The following is a 14,896-nucleotide window of genomic DNA, read 5'->3' on the forward strand; positions in this document are numbered from 1 at the left end:
TACATTTTAATCCCTTTTAAGTTTGTTAGAGTCCAAGTGCCACATGTCCAAATGTTATTGGTCCTTAAGAGTTTGTTACAAGTCCAGTGCCATGTGGCGTTGTTTCATTGGTCCAAGCATTCCCACATCACCTATAAATAGGTCAAAGCCTTGGTCAAAATTAACAACCAATCATTTTTTCTTTTTTACCAACTAATTATTCAATCTTTTTTCACAAAATTTCACCAAGTTTTTTTTCCCACTTTCTCTCTCCTCTAACAACCTCCAACCACCACAATTATCCATCTCCACCATAACAAACCACCCTAACCAACCTAAACCACCACCCTAACCAACCTAAACCACCACAAACCACCACCATTTTCACTACTCAACTTCCATAACCACCAACATTCATCACCAATTCACAAATCCTCAAAAGTTCTTAACACATTCATCAAATTGATCCAACAAAGTTTCAATTCCAGCAACAAATTAACAACAACCGATCGTAGCAAGCTTGAACACGGAGAACAATGGCAAAAATGCAACCGGATCCAGAACAAAGAAGATAGAAACGGGAATGAGGACAGGTTCACCACCGCAAAGCCTTCATACAAGCTCCTAGAAGCAATTCGGTTCAGCACAAACACTTTTATCTCTTTTTCATTCTTTCACAAAAACCAAACCCTAGCGTTCTTGAATCCATCAACAATGGCCGGAAAAGGTGAAGGACCTGCGATTGGAATAAATCTGGGAACGACGTACTCGTGTGTTGGAGTATGGCAACACGATCGTGTTGAGATCATTGCCAACGATCAAGAAAACCGTACCACGCCGTCTTATGTTGCTTTTACTGATAGTGAGAGGTTGATCGGTGATGCTGCTAGGAATCAGGTTGCGATGAACCCTGTTAACACCGTCTTCGATGCTAAACGTTTGATTGGAAGGAGAGTTTCTGATGCATCTGTTCAGAGTGACATGAAGCTACGGCCTTTCAAGGTTACTGCTGGTCCTGGTGAAAAGCCCATGATTGGTGTTAACTACAAGGGTGAGGACAAGCAATTTGCTGTTGAAGAAATTTCATCTATGGTGCTCATGAAGAGGCGTGAGAAGAAGAAGAAGGATCTTTTGTTTCAGAAGCTGCATACACGTAAGCTTCCTTCAATTTTTTACCTATCCATGCCTTTGACCCGCCCCATACCTGATCCAACCCGTTTTTTCATCCTTGATTGGGCCTGGGTTTCATTTGTTTGCAGTTTTGCTTTAATAGAATTGTCTTAATATTTCGGCACTGCTTAATGCTTCTTACACCTCCTGCATGCCCTTGTTTTATGTTAAAATCTCAAGAAAATTACTAATAGTTTGTGGTGTTTTTTTTTATGTTTCTTGATAATTTTTGCTTATTAAAAAAACTGATTAGAGGCGTAGAAAAATATCTCGTGTCCTTGTCAATTCAATGTCTTGATTCATGTTGAAATGTCGTTATAAAGACTTTCAAGTTTTATGAATTCTTTTGAGGTGATTTTGGCATTTGAAACCTATCTTTTGGGATGTGGTTTCATGCCAAAATTCACTCCAAGAGTATGTGTGTTTTTGTCTCGCTTTTAGTCCACCTTTTTGAAGAATTTCGTGAAGTTTTAATGTGATGTTGACCTTGAAATTTTGGTATAAAGTTGTGACATTTAGACATATAATTTTGTGGAATAAATTTGCCTCTTAATGTGGTGTTTGCTTGCTGTTTTGGTTTAGTTCTTGAGGACCTTGTGTTTGGTAAATAATGTGTAAATCTTTTGTGGAATAAAAGTGCATAAAGAGCTTGAAAATCTTATAATTTTTGGCATGATAATTTCCCTTGGTTCTCATATTTGTTCCCTTGGAATGAATCACTTGAAATGTCCCAACATTGTGAGAATCTAGATCTTGAGTTTGCTTTAGGATTATATTGAATTTCAAGCCCTTTTGTCACTTTTTTGCTAAGATTGTTAGTTTACTTCCCTTTGCAAGTTACAATAGCTTATTATGCATTTTGATACTAGCTTCTACTTCATGTGTGCCACTAACCTTTCTTGTTTCATGTCTCATTTCCATAGCATCTCCATTTCATCCCATATTCATCTCTATTTTTCTTGCAATTTAATTTGTACCAAAGTTAGAATGTAAACACTTAGGAGTTTTGTAATATTTTCCTTTACGCACTTTTAATTTCTTGGCAAAGAGGCCATAGAATGTATCTAGGGTATGATGTAAAGGACAATGGACTCTAATGATGTACACCGACACAAGCACCGACACACGCACACACATCACTATATAGCTAGAATGTGCATGTTTAGATGTATGTTTAGGATTGTATGCTTAGATGAATGCCTAGGACTCATACTTAGAAAAATCAACTTTCCAAAAAATGTGAACAAACTTCACTCAAACTCTTTTTCATAATAAACCTTGGGATCAAAATCCCATTGAATTTTCCCTTTCTTTTTCTTAATCAAATTCTAATGAACTCTAATCATACTTGGACTATATTTTGCAAATAACTAATTCCACCTCACTATTTCCTAATCTCATGCCCTTGAGGCCCCTTTCTATTCTTCAAAATCCATTTTCAAACTTAAAATCAACCAACAAAAACAAAAACATTTTTGAGAGAGAACTACGGTGGATTTGATCCCTTAAACGGGTACGTAGGCAAGGAACAAAATTCCTTCAATTCAAATAAAATAAAAATTCAAACACTTTCTTCTCCCTCCAATTCTTCACTTAGCAAATTTTAGGTGTAAATAACATTTTCAAATAGCATTTAAAAATAAAGCGCGCGCGTAGAAATTAAAGACGGTTCCTATAGGATACTATAGTCGTTATGGGTGCCTAACACCTTCCCGTAGCGAAAACAACTCCCGGACCTCGATTCTCAAGGGTTTTGCTTACTTTTTCCCTTCCCAAGAAAAAATAAGATATCACCGGTTTAGAAAGGTTCAAACGTAATCAATGTTTGACACCCGAAAAACCAAGATAAAACAGAAGGCTAGGCCACTTTATGACCTTCTTAGTGAAAGAAAAAGGGTCGAAATCGAGTAAAATCCGTAAATTAACAAGGAAATTCACTTTACCACCATTTTGGCCGTTTTTCAAATTTTTAAAATCAACCATGGAAGTCGTAGAATTGCTCGTTAGATTTCCTAGGAACTATTACATGATTTGATTCGATAAGGCTAGGCCACTTTATGCCCTTTTTAGTGAAAGAAAAAGGGTCAAAAACAAGTAAAATCCGTAAATTAACAAGGAAATTCACTTTACCACCATTTTGGCCGTTTTTCAAATTTCTAAAATCAACCATGGAAGTCGTAGATATGCACGTTAGATTTCCTAGGAACTATTACATGCTTCGGTTCGATAAGGCTAGGCCACTTTATGCCCTTTTTAGTGAAAGAAAAAGGGTCAAAAACGAGTAAAATCCGTAAATTATCAAGGAAATTAACTTAACCCCCATTTTGGCCGTTTTTGAAAATTCTAATATAAATCATGGAAGTCGTAGATATGCTTGTTAGATTTCCTAGGAACTATTACATGGTTCGATTCGAGAAGGCTAGGCCACTTTATGCCCTTCGAAGTGAAAGAAAAAGGATCAAAATCGAGTAAAATCCGTAAATTAACAAGGAAATTCACTTTACCTCCATTTTGGCCCGTTTTGAAATTTCTAAAATCAACCATGGAAGTCGTAGATATGCTCATTAGATTTCCTAGGAACTATTACATGCTTTGATTCGATAAGGCTAGGCCACTTGATGCCCTTTTTAGTGAAAGAAAAAGGGTCAAAAACAAGTAAAGTCCGTAAATTAACAAGGAAATTCACTTTACCACCATTTTGGCCGTTTTTCAAGTTTTTAAAATCAACCATGGATGTCATAGATATGCTCGTTAGATTTCCTAGGAGCTATTACATGCTTCGATTCGATAAGGCTAGGCCACTTTATGCCCTTCTTAGTGAAAGAAAATCGATCAAAATCGAGTAAAATCCGTAAATTAACATGGAAATTCACTTTACCACCATTTTGGCCGTTTTTCAAATTTCTAAAATCAATCATGGAAGGCGTAGATATGCTCGTTAGATTTCCTAGGAACTATTACATGCTTCGATTCGATAAGGCTAGGCCACTTTATGCCCTTTTTAGTGAAAGATAAAGGGTCAAAAACAAGTAAAATCCGTAAATTTACCAGGAAATTCACTTTACCACCATTTTGTCCGTTTTTCAAATTTCTAAAATCAACCATGGAAGTCGTAGATATGCTTGTTAGATTTCCTAGGAACTATTACATGCTTCGATTCGATAAGGCTAGGCCACTTTATGTCCTTTTTAGTGAAAGAAAAAGGGTCAAAAACGAGTAAAATCCGTAAATTAACAAGGAAATTAACCTAACCCCCAATTTGGCCGTTTGTGAAAATTCTAAAATCAAACATGGAGGTCTTAGATATGCTCGTTAGATTTCCTAGGAGCTATTACATGCTTCGATTCGATAAGGTTAGGCCACTTTATGCCCTTTTTAGTGAAAGATAAAGGGTCAAAATCGAGTAAAATTCGTAAATTAACAAGGAAATTCACTTTACCACCATTTTGGCCGTTTTTCAAATTTCTAAAATCAACCATGGAAGTCGTAGATATGCTTGTTAGATTTCCTAGGAACTATTACATGCTTCGATTCGATAAGGCTAGGCCACTTTATGCCCTTTTAGTGAAAGAAAAAGGGTCAAAAACGAGTAAAATCCGTAAATTAACAAGGAAATTCACTTTACCACCATTTTGGCCGTTTTTCAAATTTCTAAAATCAACCATGGAAGTCGTAGATATGCTTGTCAGATTTCCTAGGGACTATTACATGCTTCGATTCGATAAGGCTAGGCCACTTTATGCCCTTTTTAGTGAAAGATAAAGGGTCAAAATCGAGTAAAATTCGTAAATTAACAAGGAAATTCACTTTACCACCATTTTGGCCGTTTTTTAATTTTCTAAAATCAACCATGGAAGTCGTAGATATGCTCGTTAGATTTCGTAGGAACTATTACATGCTTCGATTCGATAAGGCTAGGCCACTTTATGCCCTTTTTAGTGAAAGAAAAAGGGTCAAAAACGAGTAAAATCCGTAAATTAACAAGGAAATTCACTTTACCACCATTTTTGGCCATTTTTCAAATTTCTAAAATCAAACATGGAGGTCATAGATATGCTCGTTAGATTTCCTAGGAGCTATTACATGCTTCGATTCTATAAGGCTAGGCCACTTTATGTCTTTTTTAGTGAAAGAAAAAGGGTCAAAAACGAGTAAAATCCGTAAATAAACAAGGAAATTAACTTAACCCCCATTTTGGCCATTTTTGAAAATTCTAATATAAATCATAGAAGTCGTAGATATGCTTGTTAGATTTCCTAGGAACTATTACATGGTTCGATTCGAGAAGGCTAGGCCACTTTATGACCTTCTTAGTGAAAGAAAAAGGGTCGAAATCGAGTAAAATCCGTAAATTAACAAGGAAATTCACTTTACCACCATTTTGGCCGTTTTTCAAATTTCTAAAATCAACCATGGAAGTCGTAGAATTGCTCGTTAAATTTCCTAGGAACTATTACATCCTTTGATTCGATAAGGCTAGGCCACTTTATGCCCTTTTTAGTGAAAGAAAAAGGGTCAAAAACAAGTAAAATCCGTAAATTAACAAGGAAATTCACTTTACCACCATTTTGGCCGTTTTTCAAATTTCTAAAATCAACCATGGAAGTCGTAGATATGCACGTTAGATTTCCTAGGAACTATTACATGCTTTGATTCGATAAGGCTAGGCCACTTTATGCCCTTTTTAGTGAAAGAAAAAGGGTCAAAAACAAGTAAAGTCCGTAAATTAACAAGGAAATTCACTTTACCACCATTTTGGCCGTTTTTCAAGTTTTTAAAATCAACCTTGGATGTCATAGATATGCTCGTTAGATTTCCTAGGAGCTATTACATGCTTCGATTCGATAAGGCTAGGCCACTTTATGCCCTTCTTAGTGAAAGAAAATCGATCAAAATCGAGTAAAATCCGTAAATTAACATGAAAATTCACTTTACCGCCATTTTGGCCGTTTTTCAAATTTCTAAAATCAACCATGGAAGTCGTAGATATGCTTGTTAGATTTCCTAGGAACTATTACATGCTTCGATTCGATAAGGCTAGGCCACTTTATGCCCTTTTAGTGAAAGAAAAAGGGTCAAAAACGAGTAAAATCCGTAAATTAACAAGGAAATTCACTTTACCACCATTTTGGCCGTTTTTCAAATTTCTAAAATCAACCATGGAAGTCGTAGATATGCTTGTTAGATTTCCTAGGAACTATTACATGCTTCGATTCGATAAGGCTAGGCCACTTTATGCCCTTTTTAGTGAAAGATAAAGGGTCAAAATCGAGTAAAATTCGTAAATTAACAAGGAAATTCACTTTACCACCATTTTGGCCGTTTTTTAATTTTCTAAAATCAACCATGGAAGTCGTAGATATGCTCGTTAGATTTCGTAGGAACTATTACATGCTTCGATTCGATAAGGCTAGGCCACTTTATGCCCTTTTTAGTGAAAGAAAAAGGGTCAAAAACGAGTAAAATCCGTAAATTAACAAGGAAATTCACTTTACCACCATTTTTGGCCATTTTTCAAATTTCTAAAATCAAACATGGAGGTCATAGATATGCTCGTTAGATTTCCTAGGAGCTATTACATGCTTCGATTCTATAAGGCTAGGCCACTTTATGTCTTTTTTAGTGAAAGAAAAAGGGTCAAAAACGAGTAAAATCCGTAAATAAACAAGGAAATTAACTTAACCCCCATTTTGGCCATTTTTGAAAATTCTAATATAAATCATAGAAGTCGTAGATATGCTTGTTAGATTTCCTAGGAACTATTACATGGTTCGATTCGAGAAGGCTAGGCCACTTTATGACCTTCTTAGTGAAAGAAAAAGGGTCGAAATCGAGTAAAATCCGTAAATTAACAAGGAAATTCACTTTACCACCATTTTCGCCGTTTTTCAAATTTCTAAAATCAACCATGGAAGTCGTAGAATTGCTCGTTAGATTTCCTAGGAACTATTACATGCTTTGATTCGATAAGGCTAGGCCACTTTATGCCCTTTTTAGTGAAAGAAAAAGGGTCAAAAACAAGTAAAATCCGTAAATTAACAAGGAAATTCACTTTACCACCATTTTGGCCGTTTTTCAAATTTCTAAAATCAACCATGGAAGTCGTAGATATGCACGTTAGATTTCCTAGGAACTATTACATGCTTTGATTCGATAAGGCTAGGCCACTTTATGCCCTTTTTAGTGAAAGAAAAAGGGTCAAAAACAAGTAAAGTCCGTAAATTAACAAGGAAATTCACTTTACCACCATTTTGGCCGTTTTTCAAGTTTTTAAAATCAACCTTGGATGTCATAGATATGCTCGTTAGATTTCCTAGGAGCTATTACATGCTTCGATTCGATAAGGCTAGGCCACTTTATGCCCTTTTTAGTGAAAGAAAAAGGGTCAAAAACGAGTAAAATCCGTAAATTAACAAGGAAATTAGCCTAACCCCCAATTTGGCCGTTTGTGAAAATTCTAAAATCAAACATGGAGGTCATAGATATGCTCGTTAGATTTCCTAGGAGCTATTACATGCTTCGATTCGATAAGGCTAGGCCACTTTATGCCCTTTTTAGTGAAAGAAAAAGGGTCAAAAACAAGTAAAATCCGTAAATTAACAAGGAAATTCACTTTACCACCATTTTAGCCGTTTTTCAAATTTCTAAAATCAACCATGGAAGTCGTAGATATGCTCGTTAGATTTCGTAGGAACTATTACATGCTTCGATTCGATAAGGCTAGGCCACTTTATGCCCTTTTTAGTGAAAGAAAAAGGGTCAAAAACAAGTAAAATCCGTAAATTAACAAGGAAATTCACTTTACCACCATTTTGGCCGTTTTTCAAATTTCTAAAATCAACCATGGAAGTCGTAGATATGCACGTTAGATTTCCTAGGAACTATTACATGCTTTGATTCGATAAGGCTAGGCCACTTTATGCCCTTTTTAGTGAAAGAAAAAGGGTCAAAAACAAGTAAAGTCCGTAAATTAACAAGGAAATTCACTTTACCACCATTTTGGCCGTTTTTCAAGTTTTTAAAATCAACCTTGGATGTCATAGATATGCTCGTTAGATTTCCTAGGAGCTATTACATGCTTCGATTCGATAAGGCTAGGCCACCTTATGCCCTTCTTAGTGAAAGAAAATCGATCAAAATCGAGTAAAATCGTAAATTAACATGGAAATTCACTTTACCGCCATTTTGGCCGTTTTTCAAATTTCTAAAATCAACCATGGAAGTCGTAGATATGCTTGTTAGATTTCCTAGGAACTATTACATGCTTCGATTCGATAAGGCTAGGCCACTTTATGCCCTTTTAGTGAAAGAAAAAGGGTCAAAAACGAGTAAAATCCGTAAATTAACAAGGAAATTCACTTTACCACCATTTTGGCCGTTTTTCAAATTTCTAAAATCAACCATGGAAGTCGTAGATATGCTTGTTAGATTTCCTAGGAACTATTACATGCTTCGATTCGATAAGGCTAGGCCACTTTATGCCCTTTTTAGTGAAAGATAAAGGGTCAAAATCGAGTAAAATTCGTAAATTAACAAGGAAATTCACTTTACCACCATTTTGGCCGTTTTTTAATTTTCTAAAATCAACCATGGAAGTCGTAGATATGCTCGTTAGATTTCGTAGGAACTATTACATGCTTCGATTCGATAAGGCTAGGCCACTTTATGCCCTTTTTAGTGAAAGAAAAAGGGTCAAAAACGAGTAAAATCCGTAAATTAACAAGGAAATTCACTTTACCACCATTTTTGGCCATTTTTCAAATTTCTAAAATCAAACATGGAGGTCATAGATATGCTCGTTAGATTTCCTAGGAGCTATTACATGCTTCGATTCTATAAGGCTAGGCCACTTTATGTCTTTTTTAGTGAAAGAAAAAGGGTCAAAAACGAGTAAAATCCGTAAATAAACAAGGAAATTAACTTAACCCCCATTTTGGCCATTTTTGAAAATTCTAATATAAATCATAGAAGTCGTAGATATGCTTGTTAGATTTCCTAGGAACTATTACATGGTTCGATTCGAGAAGGCTAGGCCACTTTATGACCTTCTTAGTGAAAGAAAAAGGGTCGAAATCGAGTAAAATCCGTAAATTAACAAGGAAATTCACTTTACCACCATTTTCGCCGTTTTTCAAATTTCTAAAATCAACCATGGAAGTCGTAGAATTGCTCGTTAGATTTCCTAGGAACTATTACATGCTTTGATTCGATAAGGCTAGGCCACTTTATGCCCTTTTTAGTGAAAGAAAAAGGGTCAAAAACAAGTAAAATCCGTAAATTAACAAGGAAATTCACTTTACCACCATTTTGGCCGTTTTTCAAATTTCTAAAATCAACCATGGAAGTCGTAGATATGCACGTTAGATTTCCTAGGAACTATTACATGCTTTGATTCGATAAGGCTAGGCCACTTTATGCCCTTTTTAGTGAAAGAAAAAGGGTCAAAAACAAGTAAAGTCCGTAAATTAACAAGGAAATTCACTTTACCACCATTTTGGCCGTTTTTCAAGTTTTTAAAATCAACCTTGGATGTCATAGATATGCTCGTTAGATTTCCTAGGAGCTATTACATGCTTCGATTCGATAAGGCTAGGCCACTTTATGCCCTTTTTAGTGAAAGAAAAAGGGTCAAAAACGAGTAAAATCCGTAAATTAACAAGGAAATTAGCCTAACCCCCAATTTGGCCGTTTGTGAAAATTCTAAAATCAAACATGGAGGTCATAGATATGCTCGTTAGATTTCCTAGGAGCTATTACATGCTTCGATTCGATAAGGCTAGGCCACTTTATGCCCTTTTTAGTGAAAGAAAAAGGGTCAAAAACAAGTAAAATCCGTAAATTAACAAGGAAATTCACTTTACCACCATTTTAGCCGTTTTTCAAATTTCTAAAATCAACCATGGAAGTCGTAGATATGCTCGTTAGATTTCGTAGGAACTATTACATGCTTCGATTCGATAAGGCTAGGCCACTTTATGCCCTTTTTAGTGAAAGAAAAAGGGTCAAAAACGAGTAAAATCCGTAAATTAACAAGGAAATTCACTTTACCACCATTTTTGGCCATTTTTCAAATTTCTAAAATCAAACATGGAGGTCATAGATATGCTCGTTAGATTTCCTAGGAGCTATTACATGCTTCGATTCTATAAGGCTAGGCCACTTTATGTCTTTTTTAGTGAAAGAAAAAGGGTCAAAAACGAGTAAAATCCGTAAATAAACAAGGAAATTAACTTAACCCCCATTTTGGCCATTTTTGAAAATTCTAATATAAATCATAGAAGTCGTAGATATGCTTGTTAGATTTCCTAGGAACTATTACATGGTTCGATTCGAGAAGGCTAGGCCACTTTATGACCTTCTTAGTGAAAGAAAAAGGGTCGAAATCGAGTAAAATCCGTAAATTAACAAGGAAATTCACTTTACCACCATTTTCGCCGTTTTTCAAATTTCTAAAATCAACCATGGAAGTCGTAGAATTGCTCGTTAGATTTCCTAGGAACTATTACATGCTTTGATTCGATAAGGCTAGGCCACTTTATGCCCTTTTTAGTGAAAGAAAAAGGGTCAAAAACAAGTAAAATCCGTAAATTAACAAGGAAATTCACTTTACCACCATTTTGGCCGTTTTTCAAATTTCTAAAATCAACCATGGAAGTCGTAGATATGCACGTTAGATTTCCTAGGAACTATTACATGCTTTGATTCGATAAGGCTAGGCCACTTTATGCCCTTTTTAGTGAAAGAAAAAGGGTCAAAAACAAGTAAAGTCCGTAAATTAACAAGGAAATTCACTTTACCACCATTTTGGCCGTTTTTCAAGTTTTTAAAATCAACCTTGGATGTCATAGATATGCTCGTTAGATTTCCTAGGAGCTATTACATGCTTCGATTCGATAAGGCTAGGCCACTTTATGCCCTTCTTAGTGAAAGAAAATCGATCAAAATCGAGTAAAATCCGTAAATTAACATGGAAATTCACTTTACCACCATTTTGGCCGTTTTTCAAATTTCTAAAATCAACCATGGAAGTCGTAGATATGCTTGTTAGATTTCCTAGGAACTATTACATGCTTGGATTCGATAAGGCTAGGCCACTTTATGCCCTTTTAGTGAAAGAAAAAGGGTCAAAAACGAGTAAAATCCGTAAATTAACAAGGAAATTCACTTTACCACCATTTTGGCCGTTTTTCAAATTTCTAAAATCAACCATGGAAGTCGTAGATATGCTTGTTAGATTTCCTAGGAACTATTACATGCTTCGATTCGATAAGGCTAGGCCACTTTATGCCCTTTTTAGTGAAAGATAAAGGGTCAAAATCGAGTAAAATTCGTAAATTAACAAGGAAATTCACTTTACCACCATTTTGGCCGTTTTTTAATTTTCTAAAATCAACCATGGAAGTCGTAGATATGCTCGTTAGATTTCCTAGGAACTATTACATGCTTCGATTCGATAAGGCTAGGCCACTTTATGCCCTTTTTAGTGAAAGATAAAGGGTCAAAAACAAGTAAAATCTGTAAATTAACCAGGAAATTCACTTTACCACCATTTTGTCCGTTTTTCAAATTTCTAAAATCAACCATGGAAGTCGTAGATATGCTTGTTAGATTTCCTAGGAACTATTACATGCTTCGATTCGATAAGGCTAGGCCACTTTATGTCCTTTTTAGTGAAAGAAAAAGGGTCAAAATCGAGTAAAATTCGTAAATTAACTAGGAAATTCACTTTACCACCATTTTGGCCGTTTTTCAAATTTCTAAAATCAACCATGGAAGTCGTAGATATGCTTGTTAGATTTCTTAGGAACTATTACATGCCTCGATTCGATAAGGCTAGGCCACTTTATGCCCTTTTTAGTGAAAAATAAAGGGTCAAAATCGAGTAAAATTCGTAAATTAACAAGGAAATTCACTTTACCACCATTTTGGCCGTTTTTTAATTTTCTAAAATCAACCATGGAAGTCGTAGATATGCTCGTTAGATTTCCTAGGATCTATTACATGCTTCGATTCGATAAGGCTAGGCCACTTTATGCCCTTTTTAGTGAAAGAAAAAGGGTCAAAAACGAGTAAAATCCGTAAATTAACAAGGAAATTAACCTAACCCCCAATTTGGCCGTTTGTGAAAATTCTAAAATCAAACACGGAGGTCATAGATATGCTCGTTAGATTTCCTAGGAGCTATTACATGCTTCGGCTCGATAAGGCTAGGCCACTTTATGTCTTTATTAGTGAAAGAAAAAGGGTCAAAAACGAGTAAAATCCGTAAATTATCAAGGAAATTAACTTAACCCCCATTTTGGCCGTTTTTGAAAATTCTAATATAAATCATGGAAGTCGTAGATATGCTTGTTAGATTTCCTAGGAACTATTACATGGTTCGATTCGAGAAGGCTAGGCCACTTTATGCCCTTCGAAGTGAAAGAAAAAGGATCAAAATCGAGTAAAATCCGTAAATTAACAAGGAAATTCACTTTACCACCATTTTGGCCCGTTTTGAAATTTCTAAAATCAACCATGGAAGTCGTAGATATGCTCATTAGATTTCCTAGGAACTATTACATGCTTTGATTCGATAAGGCTAGGCCACTTTATGCCCTTTTTAGTGAAAGAAAAAGGGTCAAAAACAAGTAAAGTCCGTAAATTAACAAGGAAATTCACTTTACCACCATTTTGGCCGTTTTTCAAGTTTTTAAAATCAACCTTGGATGTCATAGATATGCTCGTTAGATTTCCTAGGAGCTATTACATGCTTCGATTCGATAAGGCTAGGCCACTTTATGCCCTTCTTAGTGAAAGAAAATCGATCAAAATCGAGTAAAATCCGTAAATTAACATGGAAATTCACTTTACCACCATTTTGGCCGTTTTTCAAATTTCTAAAATCAATCATGGAAGGCGTAGATATGCTTGTTAGATTTCCTAGGAACTATTACATGCTTCGATTCGATAAGGCTAGGCCACTTTATGTCCTTTTTAGTGAAAGAAAAAGGGTCAAAAACGAGTAAAATCCGTAAATTAACAAGGAAATTAACCTAACCCCCAATTTGGCCGTTTGTGAAAATTCTAAAATCAAACATGGAGGTCTTAGATATGCTCGTTAGATTTCCTAGGAGCTATTACATGCTTCGATTCGATAAGGCTAGGCCACTTTATGCCCTTTTTAGTGAAAGATAAAGGGTCAAAATCGAGTAAAATTCGTAAATTAACAAGGAAATTCACTTTACCACCATTTTGGCCGTTTTTCAAATTTCTAAAATCAACCATGGAAGTCGTAGATATGCACGTTAGATTTCCTAGGAACTATTACATGCTTTGATTCGATAAGGCTAGGCCACTTTATGCCCTTTTTAGTGAAAAAAAAAGGGTCAAAAACAAGTAAAGTCCGTAAATTAACAAGGAAATTCACTTTACCACCATTTTGGCCGTTTTTCAAGTTTTTAAAATCAACCTTGGATGTCATAGATATGCTCGTTAGATTTCCTAGGAGCTATTACATGCTTCGATTCGATAAGGCTAGGCCACTTTATGCCCTTCTTAGTGAAAGAAAATCGATCAAAATCGAGTAAAATCCGTAAATTAACATGGAAATTCACTTTACCACCATTTTGGCCGTTTTTCAAATTTCTAAAATCAACCATGGAAGTCGTAGATATGCTTGTTAGATTTCCTAGGAACTATTACATGCTTCGATTCGATAAGGCTAGGCCACTTTATGCCCTTTTAGTGAAAGAAAAAGGGTCAAAAACGAGTAAAATCCGTAAATTAACAAGGAAATTCACTTTACCACCATTTTGGCCGTTTTTCAAATTTCTAAAATCAACCATGGAAGTCGTAGATATGCTTGTTAGATTTCCTAGGAACTATTACATGCTTCGATTCGATAAGGCTAGGCCACTTTATGCCCTTTTTAGTGAAAGATAAAGGGTCAAAATCGAGTAAAATTCGTAAATTAACAAGGAAATTCACTTTACCACCATTTTGGCCGTTTTTTAATTTTCTAAAATCAACCATGGAAGTCGTAGATATGCTCGTTAGATTTCGTAGGAACTATTACATGCTTCGATTCGATAAGGCTAGGCCACTTTATGCCCTTTTTAGTGAAAGAAAAAGGGTCAAAAACGAGTAAAATCCGTAAATTAACAAGGAAATTCACTTTACCACCATTTTTGGCCATTTTTCAAATTTCTAAAATCAAACATGGAGGTCATAGATATGCTCGTTAGATTTCCTAGGAGCTATTACATGCTTCGATTCTATAAGGCTAGGCCACTTTATGTCTTTTTTAGTGAAAGAAAAAGGGTCAAAAACGAGTAAAATCCATAAATAAACAAGGAAATTAACTTAACCCCCATTTTGGCCATTTTTGAAAATTCTAATATAAATCATAGAAGTCGTAGATATGCTTGTTAGATTTCCTAGGAACTATTACATGGTTCGATTCGAGAAGGCTAGGCCACTTTATGACCTTCTTAGTGAAAGAAAAAGGGTCGAAATCGAGTAAAATCCGTAAATTAACAAGGAAATTCACTTTACCACCATTTTGGCCGTTTTTCAAATTTCTAAAATCAACCATGGAAGTCGTAGAATTGCTCGTTAGATTTCCTAGGAACTATTACATGCTTTGATTCGATAAGGCTAGGCCACTTTATGCCCTTTTTAGTGAAAGAAAAAGGGTCAAAAACAAGTAAAATCCGTAAATTAACAAGGAAATTCACTTTACCACCATTTCGGCCGTTTTTCAAAT

The 14,896-nt window shown here is 35.5% G+C and overlaps 1 pseudogene; it reads left to right on the forward strand.

Annotated features, from left to right (window-relative positions):
- Positions 1-629: 629 nt before the first annotated feature.
- LOC146929408 (chloroplast envelope membrane 70 kDa heat shock-related protein pseudogene) lies at positions 630-1,278 on the forward strand (annotated as a pseudogene).
- The last annotated feature ends 13,618 nt before the right edge of the window (positions 1,279-14,896 follow it).

The sequence above is a fragment of the Medicago sativa genome, chromosome 4, assembly GCF_051527215.1.
Source record: "Medicago sativa cultivar Bolivia chromosome 4, Bolivia_mono, whole genome shotgun sequence".
In the NCBI taxonomy this organism is placed as follows: Eukaryota; Viridiplantae; Streptophyta; class Magnoliopsida; order Fabales; family Fabaceae; genus Medicago; species Medicago sativa.